At 39.5% G+C, this 22065-nt stretch overlaps 1 pseudogene; it reads left to right on the forward strand.

Annotated features, from left to right (window-relative positions):
• Window positions 1–17863: 17863 nt before the first annotated feature.
• On the forward strand, window positions 17864–18905 carry LOC145781705 (uncharacterized; annotated as a pseudogene).
• The last annotated feature ends 3160 nt before the right edge of the window (window positions 18906–22065 follow it).

Consider the following 22065-nt stretch of genomic DNA (forward strand, 5'->3'; position numbering starts at 1 on the left):
AAAACGAAGTCTTCTAGGGCACCACAAAATATCAAATCTAACAATACTCTCAGTTGGAAAGGTGATAAAAGACCTACCCAAAAGTGAATCTCCTCCTATAGTTTAATTTACTTCATCCCTTTCTCGAACCAACCTTGGTGTAACGAAAGTGCTATGCCAGGACAGTACGAATGGATTAAATTTAAAAATATTTTTATATAGGTTTTGATGAAATACATTCACAAGCTGTCCCATGATGCATGAAATGGAACTATAGCCTACTTTACAAAAAGTTTTTGTATAAATCATATTAAGTCAATCGAAAAAAGGCAACAGGACATGACAATACATGGCTTTGTAACACCAAAAACAGAAAGTACACAAGAAGCATATAGGCTACAGTAGCCAGAAAATTGATCCAAGATCTTGATACCACCACTAAATGTGGACTTAATCGAACAGCTGACTATCCAAATCAAAACGTTTCGAAATGAATCATTTGGAACGTTAATTTAGGCAGTAATGAACATTTTCCAGCTGCTACAATAAATAACCTAATAAACCCAATGCAGTAAATTTTTATTTAATGCCATTTGCTTCATGTCTCCAATCAGTTATCGTAACTGTTCATTCATAAACAGAGATTGTTCGTGTAAATGTAAACGGTCGTTTCTTTATTCTTCATTGTCACTGCTGTCGCTTTCACTTTCTTCATCTTATTCTTCAGATTCATACAATTCTCCTGTTATATACAGAGATAAAGCAAGCTGTCTGCGATGTACCAGCCCCAAGCAATGTGGTTATCCGCACGTCTGACACTGACTGTCTTGTAATTGGCTTAGGTTGCTATGGAACTTTTGATCCTTCATTAAAGATATGGATAGAAGCTGGCTTGCAAAGCAATAACACGCAGCGGTACATCAACATCAACCAGCTGCATAGGCCTACCGCACTTGGAGTGACGATTTGCAAGTGTTTACCTGCATATCATGCCTTTACAGATTCTGATTACACCTCGTCATTTAGCAGGAAAGGGAAAGTGCGGCCGCTGAAATTACTCCAAGGAAACCACGAAGCGCAGGCAGCTTTTAGCCAACTCGGACACGACAAAGAAATTAGTGAAGACACTATCATCGCCATAGAGAACTTTGTGTGTAACATGTACAAAAACAAGAAAATTAATTATGTCAACGAAGTCCGTTTACAAATGTTTTTAGACGGCTACAAACCCAAAAAAGAAAATGAAAGGATATCATGCATACCAGAAGCTACTGTAGATAGTAGTACTCTACCACTTTGTTTACGAGTACTTCTCCAGAAGACAAGGCGCACACATCTCATCACAAGATGGTGGTTATCTTCAACTAGAAGTGAACAAGCAGCAACGTTGCTGCTAGAGTATGGCTGGAAAGAAGAAGGAGGTTCTTATAAAGTGGTGTGGTTTGAAGGTAAAGGTATAAAGCATCTTTAGATGTCTCTGCGTGGAATCTGATCTCATCCAGGAAAGTCAAGAAGAAGGTAAACAGCATTGGATGTCGCTTGGGTTACCCTTTATAAATATAAAACTTTCTCCTGGTCTATCAGTCGTTTACTTTCTTACTGTAAACATTAGCCAATAACTGGCTGTAAAGTTTCGTTTTAGGAACCTATAACCAATAGTTTCTGCAATCTTGAGAAAAATGCCTGGGTGCACTAAATAACAAATAAATGTTGAACTTTTTCCAGTTAATAGTAAGTTGCAATGTTGCATTATTCGAAGAAAAATAGACGTCTGTAAAAGATAATAAAATTACTATTGTATGTTACGCATATCTGTAGTGCATAATAGCAATTGTTTCGTACAGTCTTTATTTCTCTGTATATAACAGGAGAATTGTATGAATCTGAAGAATAAGACGAAGAAAGTAAAAGCGACACCAGTGATTGATTGATTGATTGAATCTTTATCCTCGGACTGGGAAAGCTTCTTGCAGAGCTTAATCCTGGCAGTTTCGCATACTTGTAGAGGCTTTGAATCACTGGCGCAGGCCCGGTCACCGAGATTGACAGAGTGAAGTTTCCGATTGTTGAAGGCTTGTTGTCGGGGAATTATTCCATCCATTAGATGCCGCTGAATGGAGAGCAGCCCTTAACGTGCGTTGCTCAAGCGCACACCCCGAGAGTCGAACCAGCGCCGCTATTGATCTTGAAGCTTCTTCGTTCCAGAAGTGACGCGCTAACCAATTGAGTTACCGTTTACATTTACACAAACAATCTCTGTTTATGAATGAACAGTTACAATAACTGATTGGAGACATGAAGCAAATGGCATTAAACAAAAATTTACTACATTGGGTTTATTGGGTTATTTATTGTAGCAGCTGGAAAATGTTCATTACTGCCTAAATTAACGTTCCAAATGATTCATTTCGAAACGTTTTGATTTGGATAGTCAGTTGTTCGATTAAGTCCACATTTAGTGGTGGTATCAAGATCTTGGATCAATTTTCTGGCTACTGTAGCCTATATGCTTCTTACGTACTTTCTGTTTTTGGTGTTACAAAGCCATGTATTGTCATGTCCTGTTGCCTTTTTTCGATTGACTTAATATGATTTATACAAAAACTTTTTGTAAAGTAGGCTATAGTTCCATTTCATGCATCATGGGACAGCTTGTGAATGTATTTCATCAAAACCTATATAAAAATATTTTTAAATTTAATCCATTCGTACTATCCTGGCATAGCACTTTCGTTACACCAAGGTTGGTTCGAGAAAGGGATGAAGTAAATTAAACTATAGGAGGAGATTCACTTTTGGGTAGGTCTTTTATCACCTTTCCAACTGAGAGTATTGTTAGATTTGATATTTTGTGGTGCCCTAGAAGACTTCGTTTTGACCACGTTTGGTCCATGTACTCTATGGTGAAATAAACCCTCTGGGGGTCACTTTGATGACATCTTACATCACCTTTCCACCCGAAAATATTGTTAGATTTGATATTTTTGTGATGTCCTGACATAAGACTTCGTTTTGACCAAGTTTGGTCCATGTACTTTATGGGGTGAAATACACCTTCCGAGGGGGTCACATTAAGGAAAGTCACTTTGAAGTCATCTTACACCACCTTTCCACCCGAAAATATTGTTAGATTTGATATTTTTGTGATGTCCTGACATAAGACTTCATTTTGACCAAGTTTGGTCCATGTACCTTATGGGGTGGAATAAACCTTCCGAGGGGGTCACATTAAGGGAAGTCACTTTGAAGGCATCTTACATCACCTTTCCACCCGAAAATATTGTTAGATTTGATATTTTTGTGATGTCCTGACATAAGACTTCATTTTGACCAAGTTTGGTCCATGTACCTTATGGGGTGGAATAAACCTTCCGAGGGGGTCACATTAAGGGAAGTCACTTTGAAGGCATCTTACATCACCTTTCCACCCGAAAATATTGTTAGATTTGATATTTTTGTGATGTCCTGACATAAGACTTCGTTTTGACCAACTTTGGTCCATGTACCTTATGGGGTGAAATTAACCCCCTGGGGGGTCACTTTGGGGGGAGTCTTACATCACCTTTCCACTCGAAAATATTGTTAGATTTGATATTTTTGTGATGTCCTGACATAGAACTTCGTTTTCACCAAGTTTGGTCCATGTACCTTATGGGGTGAAATTAACCCCCTTTTTGGTTTTTTAGGGGGCTCTAGGGTCCAGATCCACCCGGTGCGGTCAATCTTCCATACTTTTTGTGAGTGACATGGTTGACCCCAGTAACTTCAAGGGCTCAAACCTTTTGTACCTTATGGGGTGAAATCTTCTGTCGTAGGCTCTCGGTCTAACAGTTTGCTGTGATCGATGAATACTGCCTCCACCAAATATGCTGTAGCTTTCTCATTTCTGCTCGGATTTTAACAATTTTACTATCGTTGGATGGAATTATGCTTCATCTACCCGAATGGATTAATTGCCAGTCTAAAGTTTAAGTTAACGCTACATACATATAATGCCTACTTTGGATTGGCAATTAATCCATTCGGGTAGATGAAGCATAATACCATCCAACGATAGTAAAATTGTTAGAATCCGAGCAGAAATGAGAAAGCTACAGCATATTTGGTGGAGGCAGTATTCATCGATCACAGCAAACTGTGGGCGGCTCATACTGAACCACGATCGAATCGCCTTGAAAAATGCATTGGAAAAAAGCTTCGTTGGGCGGTTACGTTTGAACAACGATTTTTCGTTTTGTAGATAACATATAAACGTGAAAGTTGTTAGGTTAATAAAGCAAGACACACTCTTTTAATTTGTGATGGTTTGGTATTTTTATTGTAACAATTGAATTGCTGAGAATTGGTACAAAATAGTAAAGTTTAAGTTAGCGCTAGGTCAATATAATGCATACTTTAAACTTGCAACCAATTTAATCGGATAGATGCAGTATCGTGCTTTCCAACGATGGTAAAACTGTTAAAGTCCGAGCAGAAATGAGAAAGCTACAACACATTTGGTGGAGGCAGTATTCATCGATCACTGCAAACTGTGGGCGGCTTGTAGGCTACTGAATCACGATCGAATCGCCTTGAAAAATGCATTGGAAAAAAGCTTCGTCGAGCGGTTACGTTTGAACAACGATTGCTCGTTTTGTTGATTAGATATAAATGTGAAAGTTAACATATGAATAAACCAAGACATACTCTTTTAATTTGTGTTGATTTGGTATTTTTATTGTAAAAATTGAATTGCTAAGAATTGGTACAAAATAGTAAAGTTTAAGTTAGCGCTACATAAATGTAATGCTTACTTTGGACTGGCAATTAATGCACTCGGGTAGATGAGGCATCATGCTTTCCAACGATAGGAATATTGTTAAAATCCGAGCAGAAATGAGAAAGCTACAGCATACTTGGTGGAGGCAGTATGCACCGATCACATGAAACTGTGGGCGGCTTACAATGAACACTCGAAATTGATCGCTTAGTGTTTGCATTGTTTTGGTAAAAAGCTTCGTCGAGCGGTTACGTTTGAACAACGATTTCTCGTTTTTTAGATAACATATAAACGTGAAAGTTGTTAGGTGAATAAAGCAAGACATACTCTTTTAATTTGTGTTAATTTGGTATTTTTATTGTAAAAAATGAATTGCTGAGAATTGGTACAAAATAGTAAAGTTTAAGTTAGCGCTAGGTCAATATAATGCATACTTTAAACTTGCAACCAATTTAATCGGATAGATGCAGTATCGTGCTTTCCAACGATAGGAAAATTGTTAAAATCCGAGCAGAAATGAGAAAGCTACAGCATATTTGGTGGAGGCAGTATTCATCGATCACATGAAACTGTGGGCGGCTTATACTGAACCACGATCGAATCGCCTTGAAAAATGCATTGGAAAAAAGCTTCGTCGAGCGGTTACGTTTGAACAACGATTGCTCGTTTTGTGTATTAGATATAAATGTGAAAGTTAACATATGAATAAACCAAGACATACTCTTTTAATTTGTGTTGGTTTGGTATTTTTATTGTAAAAAATGAATTGCTGAGAATTGGTCAAAATAGTAAAGTTTAAGTTAGCGCTACATAAATGTAATGCCTACTTTAGATTGGCAATTAATCCATTCGAGTAGATGAAGCATAATGCCATCCAACGATAGTAAAATTGTTAGAATCCGAGCAGAAATGAGAAAGCTACAGCATATTTGGTGGAGGCAGTATTCATCGATCACAGCAAACTGTGGGCGGCTTATACTGAACCACGATCGAATCGCCTTGAAAAATGCATTGGAAAAAAGCTTCGTCGAGCGGTTACGTTTGAACAACGATTTCTCGTTTTGTAGATAACATATAAACGTGAAAGTTGTTAGGTTAATAAAACAAGACATACTCTTTTAATTTGTGTTGGTTTGGTATTTTTATTGTAAAAATTGAATTGCTGAGAATTGGTACAAAATAGTAAAGTTTAAGTTAGCGCTACATAATTATAGTGCCTACTTTAGATGGGCAATTAATCCATTCGGGTAGATGAAGCATAATGCCATCCAACGATAGTAAAATTGTTAAAATCCGAGCAGAAATGAGAAAGCTACAGCATATTTGGTGGAGGCACTATTCATCGATCGCGTCAAACTGTGGGCGGCTTGTAATGAACACTCGAAACTGATCGCTTAGTGTTTGCATTGTTTTGGTAAAAAGCTTCGTCGAGCGGTTACGTTTGAACAACGATTTCTCGTTTTGTGGATTAGATATGAATGTGACAGATAACATATGAATAAACCAAGACATACTCTTTTAATTTGTGTTGGTTTGGTATTTTTATTGTAAAAAATGAATTGCTGAGAATTGGTACAAAATAGTAAAGTTTAAGTTAGCGCTACATAAATGTAATGCCTACTTTAGACTGGCAATTAATCCATTCGAGTAGATGAAGCATAATGCCATCCAACGATAGTAAAATTGTTAGAATCCAAGCAGAAATGAGAAAGCTACAGCGTATTTGGTGGAGGCAGTATTCATCGATCACAGCAAACTGTGGGCGGCTTATACTGAACCACGATTGCTCGTTTTGTAGATAACATATAAACGTGAAAGTTGTTACGTTAATAAAGCAAGTATTTTTATTGTAAAAATTCAATTGCTGAGAATTGGTACAAAATAGTAACAGTTTAAGTTAGCGCTAGATCAATAATAATGCCTACAAATATTTAAAAATCAATAGGCTTTCCGCTTTTACTTCTATTCCGCGTTTTTGCACCCTTCCTACAAGTAGTTGCGTTTATTTGCATGACGTCACATATTTTTGTGACGTCACTAACCAAGGCGGCCGATCCTAAACCAGCACCCAGAATTCCTTATCTAGCAACGCTATTATTTGGCTATATTTACACTATATAGTGTAAAATAAGGTCTAAAACAACTAGGCTACTCAGTTTATAAACGGTACCGCTTATTGAAACGTTTGAAATAAGTAAGCAAAGTACTGTACTTGACACCGCAACTAGAATCTGAATAACATCTTGACTATGAATATGATCACATGGTTACCCTACGTTCAAAGTCAAAAGTCAGGACGCATTCCAAAATCAAACCGAAAACAGCGGAAAATGCTAGTAGCATGCTATTATAAGTACGCTAGTTTTGTGCATATCTGTTCGATTCGGAAGACAACAGTTTAAATACTCTTATTTATTCTTTTATTGATAGTATTTTATGTCAAATTTTCAAAATTTATAATTTCCACATTTTGGCAACATCTCCACACAAAATTCCCATATTACCACTAAATTACCACAAACTTTTCATTACCACATTTTTACCACAAGTATGATGAAAATTCCACAATTGTGGTAATTACCACCAAAGTGGAAGCGCTGATTGTGATTGTTTTCCAGTTATGCTTCATTGGTTTCGTGAGCATTGCCGTTAACCGTTCCAGCTGCCAACCAATGAAGCGTGACATTATAAATAGCACTTCATTGCGCTAAATCTCATGCATTGGCCAATTATGTGCGGGATTGGAAGTCGTTAGTCAAAAAGCAATGATTATTTCACTATTCGATAGTTCCCAAAAAAGCAATGACTTTCTGCTATCGATACTTAAAAAAGCAATGAATAGCAACTACTAAAAATATTGTAGTTTATTGTATTTGCGTATTTAACAACCAGTGATGCCAGGTTGTTTTTTGAAAACAAGCAAGTGAATCTAAAAAACAAGCCCAAAACAGGCAAATCAACACAAAAACAAGCCCAATAATTTGCAACCAATACCAATAAGCATAAAGCACGCAATTTAGCGGTTCAAATTTTCAATGCAACCATTGCAGTCCATGCATCACGTTTTTTTCAATAATGGAATTTGTTTACGCCATTCCATGCAATAATTAGCCTATTTTGAAAAGGGATACATCCAATGTTGACTACAATAAAAACCTCGCAATTTCAGTGTCAAAAACAAGTTTAAAAAATTTTGACTGGTCAAACAACAAGCCCAAAAACAAGGAACCCGCAAACTCAAAAAAATACGCAAACTCGTAAAAAAACAAGCCCAAACTTGTGAGAAAACCACAAGGCTGACAACACTGTTAACGACTCTCACTGGCATGGTGTTTCTGAACTGTGTTGCCGCAAAATTTTCCTTAATCCTTGAAAGTTAGAAAATCGGAAGAGACTAGTTCGGATAGTAATCCAAAAACTAAACCTCGTAAATTTGTTTTGACGACGAAGTAAATGAACAACAAAAAATGATTCTGCAGTTCTCATAAATATCGATTAGTGAAAAACGAATAATGATTTTGTTGTTTGCATAAACAAGCAAGGAATAACGCGCATTCGATATTTATTTTTAAAAGGAATGGGTATAAGCATTCGATATTCAGAAAGCAACGAATAACGTTATTGAATAGTGACAACTAGTCGTTACTTCCAACCCTGGATATGTGGTATGTAGGCTACACTGTACAGGAGCAGGATAGGTCAAAATGTGAACCCAACTGACCTTTGCACCTGCACTATGGAGCTGGAGCGCTCATGTGACACCAAGTGGAGTTCAAAATCAGGGTCAGTGCATAAGATATTGCAGTTGCTTGATCTATCTCTGGCTGGCTTTTCTGAAACCAGTGGACAAGCGAAAATAGAAGCAGAGCAGCTCCTGCAGCAGATGCAAACGAAAAAGTTCGTTTTCATGCTTTTGACTTTTTGCAGACTGTTTGAAAACAGCGATTTTGCCACCAAGGGCCTGCAGAGCTCAACACTTTGTGTGACAGACTGTAGGCCTATAGATTATATCACTGATTGAATCACTGAAAGCTTAGCTACATAATTATGGAACTTTCCACGAGGATTAACTTTGGTGAAGTGCTCAAACTGACAGAACAACTGATGGTAAAACATGAGATAACTAACTGGGACGTGGTTGTGTAGCGGACGCTGCTAGTCAGTATTCGCGCTCATATGCAGCCGTCAGCAAGACGGCGACATTCCTGGGCATAATTGGCGAGGAATGACCAGAACACAAAGTCGTCTTCACTGCTGCCTTGTTTCTTGACTTAATCTTCAACTGAGCAGTGCTTGCTGATTGCAAGTAGAGTTTTTCACAGCTGCATTGTTTATTGACTTAATCTTTTTACTTGACTACAAATAGAATCCAATAACACCAAAATGAAAGCACCCAAACGACTAACAATTTCACCACCACTTAACTTAACTGCAGAAATTAACTGAGAGTCTGTGTGTATGTGTGGAACCAGAGTTGCCAGATTTTGAAAAAAAAAGTAGCCAAAAAAGTAGCAAATTTGCTCCCAAAGTAGCCCAATTTATAGCAGGGGGCGCGGGAACTATGTTTTCCAACTTCTGGGGGGCTTCGCTCCCCAGACCCCCGTGAGGCGTTTTATCACTGACACAGCCACAATCTTTTGGATGTCTCTATTAGGTATACTTCATGACAGAAACTGCTTAGCCTCAGTTTTGTCATGTGCATGGGTCCCACTCGGCATAAAATCATAAAAAATCATAAAATTTATCATTTTTAAAAAAAAACATAAAATAGTCATAAAATTTTACCTTAGTCATAAAAAATCATAAAAATTGCAGCTCATTTGATTGTTCGTCTGACACATTTGATGGTTGAACACATTTGATTGAAAACGTTTGGAATTTTTAGTTATTTTTCCTGTGTATCATGATAAACGCCATGTTGTTGCTTGGTTTCGTTTGTTTATGGTATATTAGTTAATAATCAAAATTGCTTGAAATCCCTCCCTTAAGTCGCTGGTATCTTGTCAGTAGTGTGGATTGCTTCCAAACTTTTTTAGCGAATGTAACTTCAGTTAAGCAATATAATGTGGCCGGTGCAAAAGCATAAAAACAGCATAAAATAAGCAAAAAGATCATAAAAAAGCATAAAAAAAGCCAATTTTTCTCATAAAATCGTAACAAAAATTAAGATTTGTGGAGTGGAACACCTGCATGTGTTGGGTTTTTTTTTCACTGAAGGACAAGGTGTACAATCATCATTACACAAATTCAACAAACATACATATTACTTATTACTACATTGATTAGTAAACTATGTAAAAACTGCATGCCAGTCAGTGGAAGAACCTGAAAAAAAATGTTAATTAATAACATACAAGCCGTCAAATACTCTTGAATGTACAGCTAAAAAACACACATATGAAAAATCAGCTTAACAAACCCAGTGAAATTGCACAAATTACTCTGCTAAATAGCAACAGAGTTACCGGTACAGTAAGGCACGTTCACATCAGGCTCTATCGGGTACAGTATTAGATTCTCACTACTTTTTCAGCACACTACTTTTCAAGCACTTCTGCGTTCTGACTTCTACAGTAAGACATAGAACGGAGTAATGTAACGCTAGAATAGACTAGAAACTCACTCAACCATGTCCCTTGCTACGTCTTGGAAACATGAGAATGCGCTGTAAAATTTGTAAGCTACAAATAAACTGTCAGTAGACTGCAAGCGAAACTTACTTTAGTAAGAAATTTCCAATGTAAAAAAGTCGCAATCTTGTTATATTGTCGCCAATCTAAATTTAAAAGTAGCCCAAAAAGTCGCAAGTCGCCAAGCTCAATTTTTTGTCGCAAATCACATATGGAAAGTAGCCCAATTTGCGATAAGTAGCCCAATCTGGCAACACAGTGTGGAACCATGGTTTTGGTTTACGTTTCTTAAAAGAAGGGTTGGGATTGTTGATTGGGAAGGCGCAGCCGCAAGCATTGCCAGCTCTACACACGACCATATAACGAAACACAACGGCAGATCAACGTGTCGATGACGTACAATAGGAATGCGGTTTAGGCATCTTACAAAAATTGATTGCTAGATTGAAGTCCGAGAACAGCAGCTCGCGGTATGTGTTAAATGCTAGAATATTCTAGAATCCGACGACGCCAGTGAAGCGAAGCGCGTGACGTCAGAGAAAAAACTCTCAGGCGCTACAGTTGCTTCTAGCATGGATCACTGAATCATCTAATTCCGTGATCCATGCTTCAAGTGAACGCAAGCTGCTTTCAAAGTTTCACAAGCCTGTTGTCACCACAACGCTGGGAAAATCGTCGGCTGTCAAGAGCAATGAGGATTTAAGGGCGCTGTGGAACTGTATTCTTGACAGGCAGACAACGGAGTTAAACTGCCGCTTTATGGACGACACGTATGGATTAATGAGAGCAGCGGCCTCTATCGCACCTGGATCTGCCACTTTTCGCGAAAAAACATTCTAAATGGTCCGTGTGCACTGTATGACATTGAGATCGCAGATGCTGAACATGCTGTATTCATTCAACACATCAGACGGAAAATGGATCGGGAAAGCTTTCCTACATTAATGGAAGTAAGCCTACTGGACAGCTACCCTAATGACACTTTCCCAAACATGAACAAAGTTTTAAGGACCATCCTCTGCCTTCCTCGTCCTTAGGAATTGTAGATCATAGGGATGCGAAACTTCATCCGCTTGGCTTATCCGCGACACTAGAAGAGTTACGTTTTTTTGTAATTTACAAAATATTTTACTTTTTATGGGTTACATAAGAAGAGTGAAGTTGGTTTTAAAGTAATTTAAGGTTTTTAGTTGAAAGCAAGCCAGCAGTAAAGTGTAAAAAAAAATGTCAAATTGGCAATTGACCCTTCTAATGTTGAAGGAACAACGGAGTTGCGCGTCCCGTACTCGTCCTGCAGCGTTGAGAGATTTTTCTCCGCAACAAACAGGATCCATACGCGCTTGAGATCATCCATGCTGACTGCACGCCTTAGCAACTTGACACCTTTGTCTTTTGAAAGACAACTCATTGACAGTTTGGATTATGATGACATAAGCAACTTTTTTAACTCGAATTAGGGTTCTTACAAGATTTGTTGTGTTAAAGTGGCTAACATAAGCACAGGCAGGGCCTGATTAAGGCTCACGGGGGCCCGAGGCACAGCTAAGTTTAGGGGCCCCTATTGGCAATTGCTTTTGATGCAGAGCAGCAGTGCTTAACTTTTGCCTAGCATAGCCAGTAACTTCGCCAAAGCGCGACGATTCGGATCATTATTCTGCTTAGCAATTGTTACACAACTTGAAATCGTTTCTCAAAAATAACAACTGTGCACACACTGGCACAATAACATCCACTACCTACGCCTACGGTACTAATGTAAAAAAATGGGGGCCCCCAAAGCCAGGGGGCCTGAGGCCTGTGTGCCTTATAGTTAATCGGGCCCTGAGCACAGGGGTAAGCTACATTGCTAGAATCATAAGACGAATGCCATTTTCTTTCGTTGATTGTCAAATTTTGTTCAGGCTTACCAGTGTTAAACACCAATGGCAATGTGTGGCAAAACATTTTGTGTCGACTGAAAATTTTTGTTTAGATTTTGCTTCATTTCGAATTAAGCTTTTGATAAAAAATATTTTTTTTGTTTTAACCAAACCGCCCGGAGCACTAGACTTAAGATCAAGCGGCGCTGGTTCTGCTCTCGGGGTATTCGCTTGAGCAACGCATTTCAGGACTACTCTCCATTTAGAGGCACTTAGTGGATGAAATAATTCCCCGGCAACAAAAATCTTACAATCGAGAAAACTATACTCTGTCAACCTCGGTAATCGGCCCAGCGTTAAAAGCCTCTACAAGTATGCGAATCAGGAATAACCTTTCAAAGCTTTGTCAGTCCGTGGATAAAGATTCAAAACCAAACCAAGACTAGACCTAAAATTTGTTTAGAACCAAACCAAATGGATCAAATCAACCAAATCAATAAAACCTTTAACCTCGACAAGGTTTAACAATCAACATCCGTGCTCGAAGCCTAGGAGACTCCGCTTTGTGTATAGAAGCTCCGGTAACACTAAGTTTTTGTATGCTGGCCCGCCGTAGCATTATTGGTGAAGGCCCACCAAGATATTTCCTATAGGCCCACCCATAAATTACGTTCTGAATCCGCCCTGGTTGTGAAGCTGAAGAACACACTTTCAAAAAAGTGTTAGCTCAATGGTTACGCGCCCGGCTTAAGACCACGCGGCGCAAGTTCGACTCTCGGGATGTGCGCTTGAGCAACGCGTTTCAACCAATCAGAAGTGAGAGGTAGAACAAAGAAAAAACGCAAACAGTTCTGATAAAAAGGGAACGTTCCGCCGTAGCCAGCGTGGCATTGAGAGTTAGGGCTTGGGAATACATTTCGATGACGTGGGTTCAATTCCCACTCATATCACAACTCTTTTTCTTCTGCAGTTCAAAACAAAATTCAAAGCGCGGATCAACTCTCTGACTGAGTGCTAGAAAGGGTCACAGTTGGACGGTAGCCATTTAACCATGTTCTGACTGGTTGACGGTGTCATTGGGTCTTACTGATAATTGACATGTAAAGGGACTACCTTCCGATAGAAGCTTTTGCTTTTAGTTGAGAACCAAGCTAATATTGAACCGACCACTGAGATTGAAGGAAAAACTAATTTGCAATTAACCAGTTAACCGAACAAAAGACCTGTCTTGGACATAGAGATGACTATAGTTAGGTAAATTGACCATAATTGCCAACTTACATGTATCCTACATCGAAGGTAGAAATTCTGCCAAGACAGAAAAAATGCGGCGAGTTAAGCAAATTGACGAATTACACGATTTCTACTGTATCGAGAGCAGAGAGCAGAATTGGTATCCAGCTAAATCAGAAACCAGAGTTCACATAAAACAACATGGTTTAAAAGTTTATTCGTTTCAATTGCAAGTTTTAAAAAATAAGTGCGCTACAATGTAAAGCACATTATGGTTATTTATGATCCGCATATTAGCGAAAAAATGTAGGCTATAGCCTAAGACAGGGCATAAGCATACAGTGTGATGTATACAAGATCGATGGAAAAGGCACCTGGTAAATTTTAATCAAAATTAGATAAACAATAGCAGCCTAAATAAAAAACACTTCTAGCAAGTTAAACTTCAGGATTCAAATTAGAGGATACTTTCTGGGCATAGCTTAATGGTGCAGGATTGGTGACATCAGCAGAACTTACTTGCTGTCTTTGCAGACTTAAGCCTTGTTTCTTCTTTAGTTGAGGTTACTGGATAAACATGTGGCAGTGTTTGGCATACACTTTGTTCACTGACACTGAATTATTTACATTGATTGAATCTTTATCCTCAGACTGGGAAAGCTTCTTGCGGAGCTTAATCCTGGCGGTTTCACATACTTGTAGAGACTTTGAATCACAGACGATTGACAGAGTGAAGTTTCTGATTGTTGAAGTCTTGTTGCCGGAGTAGCCTATTATTCCATCATTAGATGCCGCTGAATGGAGAGCAGTCTTTAGAATGCGTTGCTCAAGCTCAAGCACACACTCCGTGAGTCGAACCAGCGCTGCTTGATCTTGAAGCTTCTTCGTTCCAGAAGTCACGCATTAACCAACTGAGCTAGTAGTTTAGTATTTGAAATAAAACAGACTCTGATGAAACTATCAATATTTAAATATGCCTAATTGCCAAACTGTTCACAACAATCATAAAATTTCTAAGTATTTTGTGTCATGAGAACTATTTCTAAGCTGGATATACAAATTTTAATGACAAATTCTTACCTTCCACATTCCAATGCCAACAAGTGGCATGTTAAATCCAGAATTAAGCTTTAATGAATGCTCAGTCATTTTTAACACAGTGGAAAACCAGATTATATGCTAGACTGTGAATTCAAGCGAAATAAACTACAGCTCAGAATAAGCGTTGGTAACTTGATATTAGACTAAAATGGTGGATATCACATGAAAAACTCACAGGCGACCTTGGCTGGAGTAGAGCATGTACTTCTAGACCAGGGGTCCGCAAATACTTTTTGGTGCGACCCAAAAAGCAATCGTTCGAAGTCTTCGCGACCCAAACGTTTCGGAAGCATATAATTTTGCGCAAAACACTTTGCAAATTAATATTAATTCCAATACGGTCGTCCCCACTTATTAAGGCCACATCGGGACCGAACGATTTTGGCTGCGGGAGACAATTTTCTACCACTCCTATACCTTCAGTAATTCCGGAATGGACCAAATTGGGCTTAATAAGCGGGTGAACCTATTAACCGTGCGCTTCGTCGTCGTGCAAGCCTCTGGGGCCGAGGGTCTACTCTATCCTTTTACCAGCCCAGACTCAAGATGTTCCCGGACTACACTGGAATGCTATTAGAGAGCAGCCAGTATTTAGTTTCATCACCCATGACACGCAGACCTTCCACTCCGTTAGGTGGCTTGAAGATGGTACAGTTATTGATGATGTGGTCTGCAGTCTGTTCCTCGGCACCACATTCACAGGAGGAGGAAGAGGCTAATTCCCCAATGGCGCATGGTTGAGCGGAAAAGCCCGACGCACGTACGAAGATGGTTGAGGCGCACCCATGCTTGTCTTTGTAGTGTCAGGCGGATGGGGCATGTGTCGGCGTTGGGGATGAACGAATGAAGTCCGGTGGTACTTGACTTCCTTTCAGAATTCCATTTATAGTCCGCCCAAGTAGCCGCAGAGATGAAGTTCATCTGCTGCGTTGATCAGAAGTTGAGCGGCTGGCACGAATGGTTGTCTTGACTTCAGTCGACTGGGGTGCTGGTTTGGGGAAGCAGAGATCTTGTGGTGGAGAAGATGGTTAGGCTTTAGTGCCCGTCGGCTAAGAAACAGAGTGGCTTCTTCGTGACGAAGCTCAGAAAGTTGGATGCCAGCGAGAATGGCAAAATTATCCAATGATGTGGGACGCATGCATCCGGTAACTGTGCGCGCTGTTTATGGCAGTGCCGATGTTATGGCAGTGATCACTGCAGCACCAAACAGGTGCACAGTACTCTGCTGAAGAGTAGACAAGGGCTAAGGCTGCTATACGCAAAGTGTCAGCCCTCGCCCCCCAGCTGTGGCCTGCCAGGCGCTTGAGTAGTGCAGCGTGGAATGTCATTTTCTTGCGCAGTGACACCAAATGGTGGCGGTATGTGTACGATCTGTCTAGTGTCACCCCAAGATATTCTGGTTCGGGGCAGAAGGTCAGAGGTTTTCCATTGTTCTGAACATGTAGCTCACGATCAACTTCCCGACTGTAGGCTATAGGTGGAAAGCTGCCGCCAAAGTTTTGTCTTCGCTAAGTTTCAGTCGCCAGTTCTGGAGATGGCCTAAGCTGAGAGAGTTTTCATGCCCTGGCTCAAGCTGTCTTCCAGGCTATATGTATAACCGTGGGCTTAACTACTGTACTACAATCGAAAGTATAAATTTTCTTGTAGCCTACCAAATTGTACGGAACTCAGCACATCAAAGACTATATGATTGTATTTATTTTTGTCATACAAGTTATATTTATGGTAATTTTAAACCGTTTTGCGACCCAGTGTGAATGGTCTCGCGACCCAAATTTGGGTCGCGACCCAGTATTTGCGGACCCCTGTTCTAGACTACCATGTAGTCTAGCTCTAGAAGTACATGAGTAGAGCTTCTCATGTGCGACGCTGCGGCTGCAGCAAAGACAGAGCGGCATTGCGGCAATTTGTAGAATTACTGTTTGCAAAATGCAAACTTTCCAAATTGCAGAAAAAAGGGTTGCCAGAGGTTTGTAAGACTTCGAGCCTGCTATCATTGCAAACTCGCTCAAAAAGGAGGCCTACTCAGCGGTAGCCTACTGTGAAACAATGACGTAGCCAGGAATTTTGAAAAGGGGGGTTTTGACGGCCGGCAGACGAAGCCTGACAACGTGTCTGCCTAAGACGACACCCAGCGGCGTTTTTTTTTTCAATTTGAAAAAATTACTTTAAAATTGGTGCATTCTGAGAGCATTTTCAACAAAAATGTGAGTATGAATATTCCTGTGAAATGGTGCTGTCCGGTGGCATAGAAAAAGCTTTGTTTCTTTTACCCTTGTTATCTTTCCTTCTATTAATGATTTTTTCAAGGAGTTTTGCCTTCTTGTATGTCCGAAATAGGCTACTTCAATATTCTTCTTTTGACTATTTATTTGTAAGAGAATTTGGCTTGAATTGAATTTGAATAATATTTCATTATTAGTGATTTCTTGTTTCCATGAAATTTTTAACTTTCACCTGAATGTCCAGCCTATAAACACGATTGGCAGTTTCGAATATGGTCTTTACACTGTAAAAAGCAATGTAATTACAGACCATGTTTGAAACTGCCGATCGTATGTCAGTAATAAACGTTCATTGAATTATTTCGAGATTGTTTGTAATTGTTTGTCCGAGTTCGACACAAAGATTCACGAGGCACTAATTATTAAATCTTCCAACCCAAGTCTTAACAAGCAATTGTTTGCTGGCGGAGCCTCCTCTCTCTCTTAACCGTCTTGGATTAAATTGTCACGAGTGTTTATGTGTTTCACTCATTGTGCTTTTGTTTTGTGTAAATATCTCATTTGTAGGCTACGGTACCGTACTTTAGTCCATCTTCGTGGGTACTTCTGAACTTCATTCTCTACTTGATCCGTTGTGCTGTGAAGTCATTTTGTATGTGAGCAGGATAGGCAGTCTTTTAATAGATTAAACAACATTTTTGATGTTATAGATTTCTCTGGTATTTTTTTTTATGCATTGTAGGCCTATAATTATTTTTTCTTTTATAATCTTGACAAGGCTAGACTCAGGGCCGGATTAAGGCGGGGGCTGATGGGGCTGCAGCCCCAGGCCCACCAAAAAAATAGGCCCACCTATAACAACTTACTAAGAGCAACTGACATGCTTATTATCAGGATCGAAAAAATAAAGGACGAATATCATAGAACGAACGCTAACTGTGTAAACCAGTGGTTCTTAACTCATTTGCCAACAATTAAGCCTTCGTCTGATACACGTTGGGAGGCACACGATATGACGTTATAGGCCTACATGCGCCAAGAAAAAGTTATCAAGCAGTTCTTCAAGTCTTGAAAGCAATGTCTGATGACAATGACGAACAATCACAGACTAAAGAAACAGCCAAGGGGTTTATCTTGTCAATGGAAAAGCTTGAAACCGTTATTTTAATTGAGTTATGGTCTTGCATAATGGAACGGTTTTATAAAACTAGTCGGGCGCTCCAGGATAGCAAAATTACTTTGAATAAGGCAACAAATCTGCTTCAGGGTCTACATGACTTTGTTCAAAAATTTAGATCCCAATTTCAAAAGCTCAAAGAAAAGGGTAGAGCAGGGCTACTCAACTGGCGGACCGCGGTCTGAATCCGGACCTTCTGGGGGTTGATGGTGGACCTTGAGTTTTTGGAAGAATACCCTCTTTGCCACGTTTCAGGGCTTTTTTAAACATATTTCTACTGGAAGGAAGCAATTTCTACTGTGATTATCCTAATTGCTGGGGTCTTCGACTCCCAACCTCTCCAATACTTCCTCAGAAATGTAATTCGAGTTACATTTTACCTAAGAAAGTGGTTTGATAAAATAGTTTAGCTTTCGTGGTTGCGTGTGAAATAACTTGTTCACCGGACCGCTAAAAATATACAACTTGTCAAACTGGACCTTTGTTAAGATTAATTGAGTAATCCTGGGGGGGAGTATTAAATGGCTATCATCATTATATTGAATGAAGAAATTTCAAGAAGGAAGAGAAGAAAAGTATGCTTGGATAGCAAAGGTGGATCTGAAAACACATCACTTGATCCATCGTGCAGATTCAAAGTAGACTCATATCTGCCAATCATTGACCAAATTGTTTTGTGTATGAAATCCCGCATCGCAGCATACGATCGTCTTCAAATAAGATTTTCGTTTCTGGCGGAATTAAACACCATGTCTAACTGTAAAATTGAAGAGAGTGCTAACACATTGCTTCACTATTATCCAGATGATCTAGATTCTGGAAGAATCACTGCCTGAAGAGATGATTCATTTTTCTGCACTGCTTAAACAACACTATTTTAACAGCGAATGCAGCAAAAAAACTCGAATGTTTAGATTCATCAATGAAAATGAGTTTATGTAGGCTATGCATGTCCTAACGTATTTGTTGTAGGCTACTAAGAATGTATCTTTGTCTGATGATTTCTAATTGTTCAGGTGAGCGCTCATTTTCAGTGCTTAAAAGAGTAAAGAATCAACTGCGTTCATCCATGGACCAGAAAAGATTGCATTCCTTTGCTCTACTCTGCATTGAAAACAAAATTTTGGAAAAAAATAGACACCGATGATGTTATTAACAGCTTTGCTTTGTTTAAATCCAGAAAACATGTCATTTGAATGAGTTTAATATGTAAATACTGTACTTCGGGTATAATTTTTGTTATTTCATTTTAATTCTGATTGGTACAATGAGGGGAATGAAATATAGGCCTCAGATTACCAATAGCCCCAGGTCCATGAAAACCTTAATCCGGCCCTTCACTCATTGTGCTTTTGTTTTGTGTAAATATCTCATTTGTAGGCTACGGTACCGTACTTTAGTCCATCTTCGTGGGTACTTCTGAACTTCATTCTCTACTTGATCCGTTGTGCTGTGAAGTCATTTTGTATGTGAGCAGGATAGGCAGTCTTTTAATAGATTAAACAACATTTTTGATGTTATAGATTTCTCTGGTATTTTTTTTTATGCATTGTAGGCCTATAATTATTTTTTCTTTTATAATCTTGACAAGGCTAGACTATATGTATGTTATAGTCGAAAACATTCGCTTTATTATATTTTTGTGTTACAATGTTAAATGCAGTGCCGAATTAAGGGGGGGGCGGACTGGGCTGAAGCCCAGGGCCCCCACTTTTGGGGGCCCCCACTTCAAAGAAAAAAATCTACTAATTTTTTTAATTACACAGCTGGAGATTACTGCTTTAATTTGTATCTCAAACAAGCAAGGGCGGCTCACCCATATGTGCTGCGGTGCTGCAGCACCCCTGCCCAACCCCAGTTATTCCATTTTTCTTCGTTTTTTTTAACAAAAAACATATTTATTTGATACTTTTATATCCGAAAATGGTACGGATTACGGGTCAAAGTTATGACAATGCTGCTAATATGAGTGGCAAGTATAACCGTCTTCAAGCTCTATACTGCGCGAGAAATGTAGTGTAGCTCATTATGTCCCTTGCACAGCACATTCACTTAATTTAATCGATAGCCTAAATGTCCTGTAGAAACATGCCGTTCTGCCGCTGAGCTTTTTGAATTGTTGCAAAGCCTTTACTCATGGCTCGTCTCGTCTAGCCTACTCATCGTTGGCAAGTCCATCGAAAATTCCTAGATGGTTTGCCTGTTTTGAAGACATTTAGCCTATCTGATACAAGATGGTCAGATAGATATGAATAATGATGCAGTTTTTCTTCTATCGAGTCTTCTAAAGTTCGTTGATACACCACAGATTGACACATTCTTCCGCAACGAAGTATATACACTGACAGGTCCCACCTACTGCACCGGGTGGCAAGCCAAGGGCAAACAAGAAGGTGATCCGCTGCATAGGCGTAGCCAGGGGGGCGAAAGAGGCCATGCCCCCCCAAATTTTCCAAGTTTGGATTCCAAAGTTGAGCCCTTTGTTGAAAATATAATAAAGTTTGTAAAAATTTGTATCGTTTTGCAAGACATTTAACTGGCTGTTAACCATTTAACTGGCTATTAACACCCCCAAGGACTTGTTTTAGACACACAGAAAGACACCAATAAATTTTGTAAATCGTAAATCGCGCAAAATTTACGCGATTTACGTTTCTTTGAACTAATTTGTGGAAGCAATTTCAGAATGGCTTACTCTGTTGGGTTTTTGTGTACGGTAGTTATTGAGTTTTTGTGTAGCTGAGTTTTTGGTGTTCTCTAATTTTAGCCGCAGTTTTTGCCCGTTCGTGTGTAAGAGCTAGGCTATCTTTATTAAGTTATTAGCTGTTTATCTGCTAATAAATTTCATACAAATATTACCCTAAAAGTGTTTTCAGAAAGCGCTATAATTCATTATTTGAGTGTAATTTTTCAAAATTTTTCCAGGGGAGCATGCCCCCGGACCCCCCCAGAATACGCGTGTCTTCGGCACGCTCTAACCTCCCCTACCACTTTTATTGCTTCAACCCACCAGGATACGCCACTGCACATCAAGTGGCGATGGCTTTAAATTAAACACTTTGTTGTTCTCTTCAAATCATCAAATATTTGGCCCCCCCCAAAATTTTTTTCTGGCTACGCCACTGGTCCGCTGTTTGGGGCTCGGTGCCACAGATACATGCAACTGGGCCCGTGTCGTAGCCCCACTCCACCATTACTTTTTAGCGAAAAATGTCACTTGATAATGGCCCCCACTTTCAGCTCAGCCCAGGGCCCCATAAACCCTTAATCCGGCCCTGGTTAAATGTCGTATTATTGCTGAGCTACGGTATGATTGTTTATGGTTGAAAAGAATTACAATCTCGGAGCGATGGCATACTGTTCCATCGTGTATAGGCGTTGTCACCGAGATAACATGACATATGTCGCCGTCGGTGATATGTAACGGTAGCCTAAAGTCTTGTGAAAACTGGGCATTTACAAAAGGCCATTAATAGTTCTAACTCGTCTTTTGAAAAATCAGACATTCTTCTGGCATTTCATGATTTTTTTTTCAGGGGGTAGCAAAAATAATCCACCTGTTCCGTTCACCCAGTCATGCTAGTTGCTCCAATAAATAATTAGGCTACGATAGCGTTGTAGGGGGGCTGTTTCATAGTTTGTGTGGTGTAGAATTCGGGAAATTTTTTTGAGAGTCCACAAACATAGGCCTACTCATGCTCATTGTATGCAATGAACTTCTGCACAATAATTTTGTCTGAACAAGGCAAATCTTTTGCTATTGTGGAGTTGTGCATTCATCGTGTTTCTCGGCAAAAACCAAATGCCTCTCTGGCTGGCATAAATTGTTTTTTTAGTGTTCATCGACTTTTGAACCAAGTCTTCCCCCAACAACTTCAACGGACAGTTCTGCTGATGATATATCCACCTCAAACAGCACTGACAGTGTCGTGCTTGTAACTTAGAGTATTTTGTCGATTCTTCTTCGACCCGATAGCTCAGTTGGCAAACGCGTGACTTCTGGAACGAAGAAGCTTCAAGATGAAGTGGCGCAGGTTCGATTCTCGGGGTGTGCGCTTGAGCAACGCATTCTAAGGACTACCTAATGGATGGAAGAATTTCA

The sequence above is a fragment of the Aplidium turbinatum genome, chromosome 13, assembly GCF_918807975.1.
Source record: "Aplidium turbinatum chromosome 13, kaAplTurb1.1, whole genome shotgun sequence".
Classification (NCBI taxonomy): domain Eukaryota; kingdom Metazoa; phylum Chordata; class Ascidiacea; order Aplousobranchia; family Polyclinidae; genus Aplidium; species Aplidium turbinatum.